Below are 15000 nucleotides of genomic sequence, written 5' to 3'. Positions count from 1 at the left end.
ATAACCCTTAGCCGTGATATAAATCTAGAGCATTTAGCGTGATTTTATTTAAATGATGAAAAGTGGGATAGGTAGTATTTTGCAATAATTAAAATCTTAAGAAATCTCAGAGCACTCGATACCGTTTTAACTCCCTTGCTCTCCAATATGTACATTTCCTCCATCCCGAATTTATATGATATACACAATTTCGAATTTGCTCTGAATAGTCTATTGTCGTTAATGTAGCCAGGACACTTTCCCAGGACTTGTCGTAGCAGAGAAAATAAGGAAGATAAAAATCAGACCCGTGGGTAGGATTTGAACCTGGAGTTTCAACTCTATAGGTACCACTTCACCACTTAAGATCAAGACACCGCTCTCTCAAAGAAACAAAATATTTACCTAAGCCTCCCATATAATATTATTGCTGTAGAGTAATTAGGCCGAAGCTAGATTAATTAGGCGTAAGCTTTAATTTTAAAATGTTTAGCTTTGTCATGAAGTTTGGTAACCGACCTTTTGCAGTGTTTAATATTGTTTTTTGCCGAGTGATAATAAAGCATTATCAAATTAATAGTGTTTCAAATATTGTCCCTGAGCAAATAGCGGTGTGGTGCTAAATTGATTATCATTCCCAAGGTTCGAGTCCTATGTCGATACACTTAGGTTGTCTTTTGAAATAAATATGACCATTTCCCATAATCCATATTAAGCATTCAGTCTTCTAAATTAATGATAATAGTCAATGACCCATTTCCGAGTTACTGCATGCCTCACTTTCAAAGCGAGTCTCAGGGCACAACCATTCGGATGGAAATAAGTTGCGTATTCTTACGCAAATCAAACTCATTTCCTTTTCAATAGTTGAGCACCAAGACCTACTTCGACACCGAGACAAATAGCAATTCGGAAATGGTCCATTCAGAGCAAATTAGCAATTGTGTATATCAGACAAATTCGTGGTGAAGGATGGGTGGCTTATCTCTCTCCCAGAGTTTCTCGCTCCAAGGGAAGGGAGGAAGAGAGATCCTATAAACAAGGCTGAACAGAACAGACTGTCTAGAATCGATTGCTGTGCTCGCTGCATGTTTTTAGCAGTTTTATGCCGCTCATATCTATGTGAAATATGAGTGTTATAAAAGGGATTGTGATTTTATATCGCACGGGAGAAAAAACGCCAAAAAGTCCGGTGTACAGTTCGCCTTAAGAATATATGCAATCAACCTACGATGAGTGAGTTTATCAAGAACATTATCGACATTTTGAGCGTGGAATATCAAGCGAAAAACTTCGGTATAGATTCCTTTGTCTCACAAAAGACGCAAACTTCGATCTGACTTCTGTTGAATGGGATACACCCCCTTGTTAAAAATTTAGCACGCGTTCATGTAGATTACAAAGAACACAAAGATATGAAAACAATGCTAACAACACAAGTAGAGAATCTACATGCCGTGTCCCATTTTAAGTACGAGACTTTCAGCGTTCTACAATACGCCCAAGACTTTAGCACGGCAGCAAAGGAGTCTCTCAAAAGAGTTGGTAAATGGGCCATAAAATACAATACCCATCCTTCGTCACATTACCCTGTACCACAAACGGGTATGTTGCTCGCTGGTATAAACTTTATGGCTCCTTTAACTTCTGAAACGCTTCGAAAAAATAACGAAAATGCAAGGCGGGATTGCATAGACAGCTACCACCCAGTGAGGCAGAGGATCGTAAGACGTGAGACAACAAAGGATAATGCAGGAGCTTTACCACCAGTCGTGTGCGCAAAACGAACAGCAGTATTCACTACAAAATTGTTCTTTGCAACTAACTAGGTCAACACAGCGTTACCGGTCTTTCCCGAGAAGACGGAGACCCAAGTGGAGGTAAAAGGGGTGCCTATTACATTCGTATCAGACAGCAACATTCTTCTTCAAGGAGCAAGGGTGGCACAGTCGGTTCGTGCACGGCCTTGGTGCAAGAGATCCCCAGTTCGATCCCCGGATCTAATATCCTTGTTTCGACTTCTTTCCTTTCAGTGTAGCCCAAGTAACTTTAAGTAGCCTTAAAACGGAGCACTGATACTGATGAAAAGAGGGGGGTAAAATGAGCGCACCATCGGCTTCCTGGGAGAGAACTCTCTAGAGAGTAAAGGAACTTTCGACGCTAAATAAGGTGTACCTTTACCTCTTTTTACTCTCACGGCCACTCTTTCTAGTGCTACTAATGACCAGGTTGAAGAATACGAAAGTGAGTCACATGAACGCGTTGGAGTTGACGAAGCAGAAGACAAGGTCTGAAAGACAAGTCAAGGCCTGGACAAGGTTTCACGTATGAACAACACACAATCGTGAGTCCCCTTGTGATAACCAATGAGTAACAAACACAAGGGAAGCCTCTTTGTTTCTTACATAAGTTAACCGTGGCGGAAAAAAAAAAGATCACCGTTACTCGTGAAAAGGCAAATGACTTAATTAACCGTTAGCCGTAAAAGCTACCCACCCACCCACGCCCTACTGAGACCCTCTTGGCACCTTTGTTGGTCTATCAACACAGTGGAAACTAGCTCGGAAATCGTCTCAGAAGGTGGCGAGGCTCCTCCCAATGAGTTTCTTTACGACAGACGGCTGTAGCTGGTAACAAACGTAAGAGAATTTGTTTGTTTAAAAAAATTCTTTTTTCTTTCGTGAATCGTGAAATGGTCATTTTATTGTCTGTGAAATGTAAATAGGCCATTTTTTTTTTTGAACGCGTGAAACGTGATGACGACCACCCCCTCCTGACCTCACTCTAAATTATGTGCCTTTACTCCTCGAGCCGCATTCACACACTGCATTTTAAAGCTGAGAGTAAATGACGTCATTTTCTCCTGGATCCAGCTCTCTGAGGGTTTATCGGTCGTAACTGCACCAGCTAATGGAAGACCGTTAAATGAAACAAGTGGAGTTAAAAGAAATAGTCTTCCTCTTAAAATTACTACTAAAAATTCGCCTGTTGAGCATTCAACGTAAGTAATTTGCAAATATGAAAAAAAAAAAAAAAAAAAGAAGAGGGAACTGTTTATCATCGTAGTAGCTCTTATAAGGCCGCCCGCAAATACTTGTTGGCACATATATGTATCCTTTAGCGCCAAAAGACTAGCAAACGCTATGATATCCCTCAACTTGAAATTATTTATTGACGCAAAGCGACTATATAGCCTCATTATTTTATCTGGTACTGATGATGTACCGTCTGAGAACAGAGAAGAATCGCTTTAACTGCGAAAAACATTGCCATGCTTGGATAGAGCACTGCGCAACATGCTCAACTAAGTCCCGTGGGTTTTATACATATTGGTATACATGCGTTTTATTTCACGTCCCCGCAGCGCTTTTCAGTGAAATATATAAGAAGATAAAAAAGGCACAACACAGAATAAAATTAGTACTACGTCACTAAAGGTTAAGAATTCAGAAATTTAGATCAAATAAAAACAGATGATTAAACTATTTCATTGCTGGGTATCTATGCTAGCTGAAATCTGCGCTCTGTATTCTTATAAGTTCGGCTTCCAGTCCATGATGAGTTTTTTCCTCATCATAATCTTAAAGTGCATATGAAGCGAAATCAGTTTTATAATATTTTGAAAGTTCAACATTCTGAAGACACTTTTCCGAAGTTTGAATCATGTTTGAAAAAAATTGGCGATTTTATAACGCCCGAAAGTTGTGCGATTTTGCTCTTAAAGTTGGTATTTGAATCGCGCGGCCAAAATGTCCGGTCGCATGGCCTGCTGGCGTAGTATTGTGGACAAGACTACGAGATTGCAATATGGCGTCGAGTGAGAAAGTACGTAGAGGAGGGAGATATTGCGTCGCTGGCGGCCCTAACAATCAAAGTTGTACGAATTCGAGCAACACTCCGGGAATACGAATGCATCAGTTTCCTGCCGATCCAGCTGCGAGGGACAAATAGGTGAAGTTTGTCCGAAGACATCGCCATGATTTTGAGCCACAATCGAAGTATGCGTCACTATGTTCTGTCCATTTTAAAGAAAGTTGTTACTTGTGGAAATTATCAGTTCTCAGTGGTATGGAGGAAGGAACCCAAATTCGAGCTATTTTAAGACGGGGAGCAGTTCCAACGCTAGATACCATTGTTCCTGCATTACCAGGAGCGCTCAGTGAACGCAGTAAAAGACAGGTAAGATAAGCTTACATGTTGCTTTTTGCTTATTTCTTGCATAAACATCCAATCGCACCCAGTGTAAGGACTACATCGTATTTCCGTCTCTTGTGTGTAGGTTTGCTTTGCTATAATGAGAAAAATGCCCTTTATTCTTTAGGTATTGTACCGTAATGTCATGTGTAGTTGTTTCTGCAACGCTCTTTTATCGCCTACCTGTAGGTGAGGAAATCGAGCCAATTATGTAAGCCAACATAGAAGCTATCTGTGTATTTGAAAGACAGTTAAGCTTATCATATCGATGCATTTCGGCAGTTAGTTTTTTTTATCCTTTACCTGAAGGAATGTGACTGTATCAAGCTTATACACTGTAGGATGACAAATTTTATGATGGTTTATTGATCATTCTTCTTTTCTGTAATTGTACGCAGATGTAACACTGAATGTTGGGATATTTATGAACAGTCAAACATTTAACAGCTCACAAATTGCTTTATTTTTCCAGCTCAAACCAAACCAAGATTATTATTAATCCATTGATCTTTGAATTTTTTAAAACTGTGGTATTGCATGTAAGCATATACTTGTAAACATGTACATGGTAAAGTTGAAAACATGATGACATACCTTCAGAGTACACCTTTTTGTATAAACTTTAGCAATACCTTGTTAGGCATCTTACTGCAGATTGACAGTCTTTCAGAATTTACATTTTAATTCTGTGATATTTATGTGTTAACTACCATTTCAATTGCAATAATGTTTATTTCTCTTTGATTTTATGCAGGCTATGTTGACTCTTTGAAGAAACTGCTCTTCTCATTGTCCAAATCTGAACTGAAAGAAGTCTTTGACAGGTATTCATCTAAGGCACCTCAGCCTCTCAACACACAGTTTGGTGACCGACTGGGCAAAGATGCAGCAGTGAAGCTCTTTGAAGAGAGGATTCACAAACGGAAAACAACTTCACTTTTTCCTCCAAGTAGGTGTTTTGGTCATCTTTGGCTTACCACAGTTCTAAATTAATGCTCATAATCTTTGATGATAATCATTTATTCCTCTCTCATAAATGTCTTTAGAGATGTAATGCTATCTTTACTGTACTTTATCTCAATTATTTTGTTGAAGTGTACAAACACTAAACTGAATATTTTTATTTTTTTTTCATGGAAGGTGCAGAGCAACAAAGTTTGCATCAGAGCAGCACAGTCCCGGATGAAGTTGTAGCCTCTAATTCAAGAACAGGTGGAAGAACAAGAAATTGCCAAATATGCAAGGAGCCCAGACGGGGTCATCCCAGGGGACGCTGCCAAGGACCATGAATACATGTGCCTGATTGGTCTTCCATTCTGTAAAATCTCTATCACTTGGTTTAAAGTGCCCATAACCCCAAAATACTTTTTACGCTAAAATGAATCTTTGCACCTGTTCGAAATGCATTGCGGCCATCAGAAGGGGAGTGGGTCTATTCCTGATTTGACGTCACAATTTACTTTGCATGCATTTTTACAAAGAGTTAATGCAATGTAAATCAGTTTGTGACGTCAAATCAGGAATAGACCCACTCCCCTTCTGACTCAGTCGTGAACAAAAGATGCTTGGATATTCGCAACTTTCGAAGCCTATAAAATGGCAGGATTTGTTAGAAAAAAGAAAAAAAATGGCTGCAATGCGTTTCGAACAGGTGCAAAGATTCATTTTAGCGAAAAAATATTTTGGGGTTATGGGCACTTTAAATTTACCCACGACTTTCTCGTGTACACTGAGGTGTTACTCAGATTACTAATACCAAAGCAAGAGCTAAGTGTTTGTTTCTTCTACAGAGACCTGTGCTCAAACTCATTACTTGTAAAACAGTGGTTTAGCTTGATAGCTTAAAATACAAAAAGTCTGCAGTCTTTCAGTAGCCACTGGCCGAGCCAACTAAACTGTGCAATAAAGGAGTTCTACTTATTTGACTCTTTGTCACTTGAGACAGTTAAGTGCATGTTAAATAAAGTGGTATAACATTTTATTCAGTACATTTGACATTGGTCTTCACCTAAAATGTGACTGGGTTTACTTTACTCAGAGAGAATGTCACACCCAGGATTGAAAACAGTTTGGGAGTACAGCCCATCACCTACATTGTACTATCAAAGGTCTTTGGAACTTAAGAGAAACTGACTTTATTGTTTGGGCATAACCCAGAGGCTGATCTGCAGTCCTACTGAGTAGATTCAAAGACAGATTAAGCATCAAACACATTGGCAGTAAATAGTCAACACTTAAATAAAGAAAGAAAGAAATTGATCAATAAATAAATTTAGCCAATCATGCAGCAGGTTTCCCAAACGTCAGCCTCAGGGCATATGTTATAGAACTTGGACGTTTTCTAGCCATTTTAATTTCTTCACAGTTTGCTGTTCTTCAGTGTTCACTGATGCCAATGCAGCCACAATTGTTATTGCAAAAATTAATACTTATTCTCAAGCCGATACTAAACAGGGCTGTCATTACGTTTTGTGTCACCTGTAGCCTTGTTCTCCACAATCTTAGAAAACTTGTTACTTTGTGGATAAGTTATATCAGCAACAAGCCATTTCACTTGTAGCATCAAGGGAAAATCAAGCATACTCAGCAATAACAGGTGCTACTGGTTATGGCCCTGTATGAAATCCTTGCTAAATTTACTGTTTGACACAATAATTATTGTTGGCCATGACCTAACGTGGATGTGGTGACTCTTAAAAGAGCCATTTTTATGAGCTCTTTTTTACAGCTTATGCTGGATTGTAGCCTGTTGCCTGTCTATGCAAGGTTTGGTACCGTGTCCTTATGTCGTCATATACACAGGCTGGTAATGGCCTTGTGTTTTCCCAGCCAATGTAACCACATAGCCAGCGGATGATCCATCTATAACAAACAGCTCACATGAATCTGCAAGAAAAAAAGGTTTTTAAGACAGACAGCCTTTACTTAAGCAGGATGGAAAATTTTAAGTCCTGCAGCTTACGGGGTCGGGCAAAATTAAACTACATACAAAGTACAAACATAAAAGCTCACATAAAGATGCAGTAAAGCAAACTTTCAATATTAGTAATGTTATCCCAAAAGTCTAACTGAGAGAAAATTGGATTTCAGCTCAAAAGAAATTCATAGGACCGTACTCACTCATTTTCTGGGACCCCAGATCCACGGCGGTAAGTTTGGCCATCTTTGTCCCTCAGCAGCGGCGCGACTTGCAGCAGTAACGTCCTGTTTGTAAGAGCAGCGTAGTCATCGTGCTGCGTTAAGCAAGTAATGCGTTCGATGGAGCCATCGAAAGACAATTTTGCCGCTGCATTTGCTACTTCTCTGCAACAACGAAACTCTGGCACACGGACTAAATTCTGGTCGTTGCATCGTTGACACTGGCACCGTGACCTGAACAGTAAAACAAACGCTACAAGTAAGTTTGTAAGCTTATTTTAGAGGAACAAAGTGACCTCTCGTTTAGTAGTGGGACTACAAACAACAATGTATTTATCAAATACACATTATGTGTTTAAGTGTTATGGCAATTTATATATATACGAACCATGAGTTCACAGCGACTGTTCTCTCGTATCTCGACTCCAATACTGCAGGTGAAAGGCCATCTACATCAGCCTCTTCGTCTTGCTCTTCTTCTTCTTCATCATCTTGCGCGAGTGGCTCGTCTTGATACGGCGTGTATTGGCTGTACACCACTTCAATGTCTTCATCTTACTCCTCCGAAACATCAATATTCTCGTCGTCGTTTGAAGATTCTGAGAAAGCACTCAATTCAGAATCACTCGACATGTTGTTTAGCCTCAGAAACCCTTCTTAGTGTGAGGGTATTACAAATTCTGTCCACAACACTACGTCACAAGCCGAAATTGCGCAATAAACTCGTTCCAGTCTCCTGATCATTTTTTTGACGATTTTTGAGCAGTTTTCAGCGCCAAATTCACTACTAAATTTTTATTTTGGGGAACTTAAACGTTTACAATCGATTTATTTACACTTTGGAGGGTAAAATTATCCAAAAAAAAAATTTCGCTTCATATGCACTTTAAATTGAGCTAACCATGGACCTAACCTAACATTTTGCTGCAGAGAGTTCCAAAGAGATACTACTCTACAATAAAAGGTTCTTTGGCCATTTATAGTTTCTAAGTAAAGGAATATTTAACAGCTGTGAGTTTTGTTTTTCTAGTTGATATAAATGAGCGCTTAACTAATTAATGAGCTAATCAGATAAATACTCCAGAACGAGGCAATTCATGCATTTGAATGCCATAATTGAATCGCGGGTACAACAAGTAACAATCGAATGCACCCTCAGATCACAATAAGTTTCTGTTTCTTGACGAACTTCCTCGCGACCCATAGCGCAGACCAATCACGCAACATAAAAAACTCTTTTAAGAGCCACTACATCTGTAAATACAATAATACAAGAGCTACCTAAAATGCTCACGTCCCATTCTCTAGCCATCGAACGAACTGTCTCTAAGGGAACTTATATCACACCAATTCCAAACAAATCTTGTCAATCGCTAAAAACCTGGCAATCGACTCAGCTCAGTCCACAGCGGCACTTCTTAATATCCAGGAGGTTCGCACCGCATAAAAAAGTGCTTTAAATGAGGAAAAGATCCTGACAAATAATGTCAGATACCTCGAGCACATAAAGCAACAAAAAGGTAATCGTTTCGTTTGAACCCATGCAGCTCAGAATTTGGCCCCAACACAGTCGAAAGTAATAATAATGATAATATACCGTGCACATCAAAAACGTCTCGTGGTGCTTTACAATACTATAAAATAATGAAATAACCTAATGCGCATTAACAAAATTCAATTAAACAGAAGAGAATTACTATTTACAAATTTTGAAAATAGAAAAGTCGTAATGTTCTTCTTAAGAATAGGTACGGAGCTGAATTTACGAATAGAAAAGGGAATACTGTTCCACAACTTCGGTGTGCACACAGAAAACGCTCTGTCCTCATAGGTCTTTGTCTTTGACACACTTGTACAAGATAGTCCATATAGCTAGAACGTAAAGATCTCGATGGTGACTTGATCTTGAGTAGATCAGAAACATATGATGGACAGAGATCATTGACAGACTTGTACACCAGCAACAGAAGCTTGAACACAGTACGATAAGATATAGCAAGCCAATGAAGCTACACAAGTATCGAGTTACATGATCAAATTTGCCCTTGCAAGGGACAAATGGAGGAGCTGTATTCTGTGTTCTCTGTATTTTATTAAGTTGATACTTTGGTAAGCCATAGTACAGATGATTACTTTAGTCAATACGCGAAGTAATGAAAGCATGTATAACCTTTGAAGCACAGTCACTAGTCAGATTACGACGTATCCTGAACAGATTTCTTACGTGAAAGAACGAGGCTTTGCAAAGATTTTTAATTTGATCATCAAAAGTCATGTTGTTTTCAAATATAATACCAAGGTTGGTAACTGACTCAGTAATGGGAATATTTCCATTTACAAGAATAATGTGATCAAGCGAGACTCCATTTCTGAGTTTAGAATGAATTAAGGATACATCGGTCTTATCCTGATTTAATTTCAAGTCATTATCTTGCATCCAGCGGCAAATCTCAGTCAGGCAGGCAACTATACGCTCAGTAGCTCAGTCGGTAGATCAGCGGTGATTTAACCCGGAGGTCGTGGGTTCAATTCAAACACTGGTCAGAGTTTTTCTCTGTCCTTGTGTGGGCCCATTTCCACTAGTAGGGCTAACGCTCACATGGTTCATATGGGGCACAAAACTAGCACTTCTCATTAAACTCTAATCAGTTAAGTCTGTTGAAATAAAAAGTGCTACATGGCCAACGTTTGTAAAAACGTAACTCTTCCTTGTACTTATACGCTCTATAACCAAGTCCACGTCACTGGTATCAAGAGACAAGTACAGCTGGGCGTCATCAGCATAGATCTAGAGGTGGTAATTAAGATCGTATTTCTTGATTGTTTCCGAGATAGGGGATGTGTATAACAGATAGAGTATAGGCCCGAGTACAGAACCTCGAGGAACACCAACTAACAGGTCGTGCACAGAGGACTGAAATTGATCAATGTCAACAAAGTGATTGCGTTCACGGAGGTATGAAATGAACCAATTCAGAACAGTGCCTTTAATACCAAGAATATTTTCAAGTCTCGCCAGCAAAAAGGTGTGGTTTACAGTATCAAACGCAGCAGACAGGTCCGGAAGAACCAATATCACATTCTTGCCTTTATCAAGAGATGACATGATGTCATTTTGTACTTTCAAAACTGCAGTTTCAGTGCTATAAAGAGTCTTATATGCAGACTGCAGAGGTTCGCGTAGAGCATTGGTGGTCAGTTATGTGTTAAGTTGTAAGAACACAGCTTTTTCAATTAGCTTGGAAGCAAATTTCAGATTGGACACAGGACAAAAATTAGAGAGTCAGAATTATATTTCTTTAACAAAGGTTTCACCATAGCGGTCTTGGGATTCCTTTGGCATCTCACCAGTAGTAAGTGGTAGGTTAATGATATTCCTCAGAGCAGGCACCAATGTCTGGTAACACTTCCGCATAACAGCAGCAGTTAGAGCATCGAGTGAGTATGACTTAATTGTATTGTTTTTATTAAGATAAATGACTTCAACATCAGTAAGAGGAACAAATAATGAAAATACTGATGAACAACATGATTCTTCAGCAAAACAGGGCTCAAATTGTCGGTTGTTTACACGCCTCCCATCAGCAATCTTACGCCGGATGCCGTCGACCTTAGATTGAAAGAAGTCAGCAAAAGCATTTGCAAGTTCGACATTGTTTTCAGCTGCCGGATAACTCTTATTGATGTTTTTGTTAAGCAGCTTGTTAACAGATCTAAAAAGTAAAGTAGGGTCATGGGAGTTCTTTTTAATAAAGGTAGAATAGTAGGCCTCCTCTGTTCGATGGAACAGTTGATATAAAATATCACATTGAGACAATAATTTCAAGTTTAGATGATCGCCATTTGTTCTCAAGCCTTTTCAGTAGTCTCTTCTCGGCAGCAATTTCATCAGTGTACCAGGGTGCGTTAGGATGTAGAGTAATAGTTCTTGATTCAATAATAACTCTAAAAGGGTTAACGTTTTATTGCATTGGAAGTGTTAACTATACATCTAATGCCCACTAGTAAACAACTTGAAATAATCAAAATATCATGAATAGTCTTTTTCATCAATAGAATCTTGGTCATTAGGTTTTGATTTTCTAACCATAAAATTTTGTTAGTCGCGACATAAATCAATTAAACACCACTCAGCAGTGAAACTACCAGGTCTAGCAGCAGATTTTGTACTGTTTACATGTCCTAAAGACCACTTAAAAACACCCCGGCTTACTAATGGGCACCTCATGGTCTACACAATCGTATGTCCATTGGAGATATAACCTCAGGATGAATCGCATTTTCAACCCCTGTGGTTAAGTAAAGCCAAAAAGCAGACGTTACTGTTGTTGACACTTGTACTAGCACTTGGATGCTTTGACTAGAGAAAGTCAGAGCAGTTTTATTGCCAGTAGAGAACATAAAAGCCTTGATTCTACTCGAGCTGGTTGGACATGAGTGATATGATAAAAGCCCACTCTGCTCTAAGCGTGCACAATAACAACCAATTCTGCCATCTCAGTGCACGCTTGTATTTAATTATGCTAAATACATGTGAATTAGCAAGGAGATCATTTTACATGTCAAGGTATCATTTCAATGTTTTTGTTTTTGTTTTTGTTTTTGTTTTTTGTATTCAATAACCTAGATTTACTTATCTTGAAATAGTCTATCCTGTGGTTGATGTCTATCCAAGAAACCAAACAGTTCCTGAGGGAAAAACAACCAACATCAGTTGCAAAGCCAAAGGTGTGCCATTTCCAAAATTATCCTGGAAATTTGACGAGGGAGAGCTTCCCCCAACTGCTGTCATTATGAATACTTCGGATGGGTCTCTACTCCACTTACCAAATACTTCAAAAAGCATGAAGGGAAGGTATAGGTGTAAGGCTACAAACAAGGCCGGTGAAGTACATTCCACGTCTACTATTTATGTCTTAGGTTTGTATCGATTACAAGTTATAAAAAGCGTTTTCAATAAATCACAAGCTGACACATTAGTTTTGAGCCGACGGACCTTTTTCTCATAAACAACAAAAATGACTTCTGTATGATTTGCGTGCTTTTACCCGAAAGTCATTTGCAACATATCACCTGAATTAGTCACAGAGACGTACGGCAAGCATTCCATCAAATATTTTGGGCCTCTCCTATGGCGCAAACTCCCTAAGAGTGTAAAGGCTCAATGTAACTTGAATAATTCTAAGAATCATATAAGAAAATTGAATTTATCTTCAAATATGAATGACCTGGCTTGTGGGTCGGACTGCTTTTTATGTAGTTCTTAAATTATTATTCTCTTAGTAGTTTAAGTCAATTTAATAGCAGTTTTAGTTAGTTAATTAGTATTATTATTATTATTATTATTATAGCAGTTTTCAGGAAGTTTTTTTTACGCAGTTCTTAAATTCTTCTCTGATTAGTTGAAGTCATTTTAATAGCAGTTTTAGTCAGATATTTTTAAGAAAAGTTAATAGATAGTTTTTATTTTATTGTTAACAAATGTATATTCTTACTATTATTTTTCATTTAATATTTTGTTGTGTCACCAATTAGTATTTTATGCTAAAGTAGCTTGACACTTCAATAAATTTATCATTATTATAATTATTATCAGTAGTTTATTGTGTAAAACGTTGATATGCATATTTACATACCCCATAGGGCGTGAGGCGTAGCCTATGGGGTTTATAAGAACTCAGTATTTACATAACTATAGAATAAGAAAAATAATTCTGATATTATCCAAAAAACAGCATATAATAAGAAATTGTATACGGAACGTCAGAGTCGTTTATGTCATGAGCTTGAAAAATCGTGGAATGTGGAGACTGTTTGTGAGAACAGACTTTTGCATCTTAAGGAGCACATCTTTGCTTCTTGCTCCGATCAGCTGCCTTACAGTGTCCTCAAGTTCTTTAGAATATCGTACTAATACATCCACAATGATGTTATCCTGGTGTATGTTGAATGATGTTATCCTTGAATTGTGTTTTTAATTCCAACCTCAGGGGTGCGTACTTTTATGTCTTCTCTTGCATTTTCGATTCTCTATTCTCCATTATCATCATCATCATCATCATCATCATCATTATTATTATTATTGCGGGTGTACGGTTGGCTCAATGGGCTGGCATTATTCCCCCCGTTGGGCTGGGTTAGTTACTGGATGGGTGACCATCTAGTGATAACCATTGCCGTACGCTCCAAAGCTCACTCAGCTTTCCATCCATTCGTGGTGGGTAAAATGAGTACCAATACCACTGGGGACAAGTTGTGTATACAATGGGATAGGAGTTGCGCCCAACCCTGCCATGAGTTGCGGTAGATGCCGCAAGTCATGGTAGAAGCATTGAAAAAGGAGCCTTCGGGTTGCCTTCGACTGCGGTCGCCCACTTGTCTTGTCTTGTCTTGTCAGTTCATGAGACTGTGTTTCTTCTCCAGGGGCCGAGTCCAAACTTTGGACCTGGGGCACTTGGGGGTTTTGTCAGTTGATGGATAGGACCTTCCTTAGAATGTGTGCCGTTCCCATCAATGCTGTTTGCTGAATTTCTCAGAGGTTAATGTTGCCTGGAATTTCCCTCAAAAGCTTTTCTGAGCCATTATTACCTACCCCTAACGCACCTACAACCGCTATATTCATCTGCCACATTCTGGTAATGTCAATTTCCACATCTTTATACTTGGGAAGCTTTTCGGAAAAATTGGTGGAGGTATTTTTTATCAGAAGGTATAGCCACATCAATGAGAGTACATTTCTTATCACGAATATTATTATTATTATTATTATTATTATTATTATCATTATCATTATCATTATCATTATCATTATCATTATCATTATCATTATTATTATTATTATTATTATTATTATTATTATTATTATTTTTACTTACAACTACCGCAGCAATGTTCTGCTGGGGGTTCTTGTACAAGCAGCAACAAACTAAGCCGCCTCAGCATTCCACAACTCTTCTTAGGATCCTTGCTGATCCTAGAAGAACGGTCTTCTGCATCGTATGAACCTTAAGCCCAACGTGGATATCTGCCAAATACTTTTCCAGCTTGGCTGTGAAGCTCCCCAATGCCCTTATGACAATCGGGGTGATTACAACTTTCTTCAAGTGCCAGAGGGTTTGATCTCAATTGCTAGGTCCCGGTATTTGTTGACTTTTTCGTTCTCCTGCAGAGCGATTATACAATCACCCAGGCACTCTACGTCAAAAATATGGCATATCTCGTTGGTCTTCTCAACAACTACAATGTCGGGTCTGTTGTGTGGCATCTTCGTCATGCGTCACTGGTGCTATTTATGAGGTTCTCTGTACCCACATCGGCTACAATCGAGTTCAAAGCTCCGGATATTACTGTCTTCAAACTTACAAACACTTCTGTTGAGAAAAATTACACCTTAAAGCAGAGGAAGGCAGGCGAAGTCTTGCTTCATAATCGACCCGACCTCGGACGCCTCCATTTCCTCTTCAACTTTGTGGCTAGTTCTAGCTGAAAGCGGTGCTTGCGAAGAAAGTTATTGCCTAGGAAGATATTATACTACTCTAATTCTGTAGCTGCCAACAGTATTCTACTCCTAAGAGCCGGAGACGTGGAAAGGAATCCGGGTGATTAACCTAAATGCCCGGCATGTCAACGAACTATCACCATGAACCACCGTTCAGTTTGGTGTTCTATTTGCAGTTGCAGTTATCACAT

General features: G+C 38.9%; 1 protein-coding gene, 1 long non-coding RNA gene and 1 pseudogene across 2 annotated transcripts in view; 2 read left to right on the top strand and 1 right to left on the bottom strand.

Annotated features, from left to right (window-relative positions):
- Window positions 1-15000, top strand: part of LOC137988711 (neural cell adhesion molecule L1-like) — a 38693-nt gene that overhangs the window by 13993 nt on the left and 9700 nt on the right. The window lies entirely within an intron of this gene.
- Window positions 3572-5624, top strand: LOC137988690 (uncharacterized). The gene is made up of 3 exons (XR_011120820.1): window positions 3572-4158; window positions 4928-5122; window positions 5314-5624. It is a non-coding gene; the product is annotated as an uncharacterized lncRNA (long non-coding RNA).
- On the bottom strand, window positions 6621-7944 carry LOC137988685 (uncharacterized; annotated as a pseudogene).

This window comes from Montipora foliosa, unplaced genomic scaffold (genome assembly GCF_036669935.1).
Source record: "Montipora foliosa isolate CH-2021 unplaced genomic scaffold, ASM3666993v2 scaffold_425, whole genome shotgun sequence".
Classification (NCBI taxonomy): Eukaryota; Metazoa; Cnidaria; class Anthozoa; order Scleractinia; family Acroporidae; genus Montipora; species Montipora foliosa.
The sequence above is the reverse complement of the archived record's forward strand: the minus strand, read 5'-3'. Positions and strand labels throughout refer to the sequence as shown.